Raw genomic sequence first — 2345 nt, 5'->3', positions numbered from 1 at the left:
TTCCCTTCTGATCTATCCTTCCTCAGCTATTTATTGTTTTCAACAACTCTGTTTTTTTTTTTCTTTTATTCTCTCAGCTAGCTACAGGCATTGAAAGTAGTTCTATGTGTGTCGTTATGGGCTATACACCCCATCTTGGCCAATTGGTTAGCATCTCACGCTGGGGATCCGGTGACCTCGGGTGCGAGGAGTTGTGGTACTAAACAGCAACGGATACGTTGACAGTTATGGATGAATTATAGAGATATCTCATCTTTAGCCCATTTTGTATATCTCCGCCTCCTCAAGTTGGAGATAAAGCTTAAATCTAACAGATATGTTCACATATCCTTAAACGTAGTTCCAACACATACTCTTCTTCCGTTAAGATACATCTGTGGTCCCCACTCCGTAGTTTGTACCCTACATGTGTGTCTCTGTTTTATACTGTAGTTCACGTTAGTTTTTCGTTTGATTTGAATTAAAATTCAATGAGTGTATTGAGATTATCCTACGTAATTTAAAGAAATCATAATTATTATAAGTGTTTTGCTCTATAAGATACAAATAAATATATCACTGATGTACGTTTGAATACCCAATATGAAGTAACTTTTTACCACAAGAGAAATTAAATATCTGATTACGGTTGTCAGTTTGTTGCATACTGCACAAAACAATCAAAGCTCACTCCAATATCCTAATATTGGAGTTAACAATCACTGTTATGAAATCATGTCAATGACTCCCCACCTCCTCAGTTCCTTGTTGTAAAAAAAAGGCACGGAACGATCATTCACGTGACCTGACATTGTAGTTATTGATCAATTCAGACTTTGCTATCTATAGTAGTTGTCACTTGGAAGTTAATTACAGAGGTTAAAGTGTTAACCTGAAACAAGACATTTCAATAGTAGGGAAAGCCAGTGTACGAATGAAACCTCACCAATGGTTCAGTTGTCGCCTGGAAAAAAGCAGAATATCATCGACAATACAGGAAGAAGACTGCCTGTATCTGTTGCTGTTGGCTCGTTACAATTGTAGATTACCTGCTCTGAGATTGATTCAAATATTCACAGTCATAATAGCGGTCCTTACGCCAGATGTCATATGAGGTGAATTCTATGCAATGATGCCTAAAACCCTCTAGTGAACTAAAAGCATGTGCTGTAATACTCTTACCACAGATAATGTCTATCTGCAATTGTGTCTCCGCTTTAATTGCTGGGGTTATATATAAAATAGAGGGCGTCTGGCAAACACTAGAGTTGCCAGGTACAGTCATGATTCTTCTAGATACTCATGACGTGTTACCAGAGTCACGTGACTTCTGCTGTCGTAACAATACATTTTGAACCAGTTGATCAGGATTACGCAATCGAAAGTTGACGATGTTGAGTTACTTTCTTAGGATAAGGCATACAAATGAGATGTCTTATGTATATTGTTTACGATTAATATTTAAAGAGCACCAGTGATGCATTTATGGTTCTGTGTAAGACAGTTTTATGAGTCATTCTTCAAATGATTTCTACATAAAAATCAAGCATCTAAAATCCATGAAATATCCTGTTGTGTTTATTGGTTTTGGAATTTCGCGCCATCCTACACAAAAGGCTATCTGCAGATAGCCGTCTCTAATTTTGAGTTGATAAATTAGAGAGAAGGCAGCTAGTCAACACCAGCTAATACCAACCCTTGGGTTACTCTTTTACCAACCAAAAAGTGATTAATCGTTACATTATAACGTCCCCCTCTGCTGAAAGGGATAAAATTATCTTTAGGTAGTTTTGCTTGGACAACATTAAAAATAAGCATTATTGTTTGATAGGGAAATATAGAATAAAACCAGCTACATCTTCATTTACCTTGATAAGATTATTCTGGAATGAGGACAAAATATATCATACTATCGTATTATGCGCCAGTGTCTGTCCAACGGTATTTCCTATTACATTATGAGTCGGTGTGTTAAAATTTAAATATATAATTATTTCGCCAATCGTCAAAATAAAAGGCTTTTATTCACACTTCTTAATAGTATAAATATACACTGTGTTGTTGTTGGGTTTCGGATTATTTTACAGTAAGTATATTTGATTTGTTGGCGATAAATGAGCAGCACGCACTTCACTTGTTTTCAAAATATACATATATATATATATATATATTTAGGAACAGTCCCCCAGTGGCACAGCGGTATGTCTACGGACTTACAATGTTAGAAACTGGGTTTCGAAACCCATGGTGGACAGAGCACAGATAGCCCATTGTGTAGCTTTGTGCTTAGTTACAAAAACAAACAGAACAAACTCTAGTAGAGAATAGTTGGACATCACTAGTTTTGAGCCTCCAGTGGCACAGCG

Source organism: Limulus polyphemus, unplaced genomic scaffold, assembly GCF_000517525.1.
Source record: "Limulus polyphemus unplaced genomic scaffold, Limulus_polyphemus-2.1.2 Scaffold4547, whole genome shotgun sequence".
Classification (NCBI taxonomy): domain Eukaryota; kingdom Metazoa; phylum Arthropoda; class Merostomata; order Xiphosura; family Limulidae; genus Limulus; species Limulus polyphemus.
Note: the sequence above shows the minus strand (reverse complement) of the source record.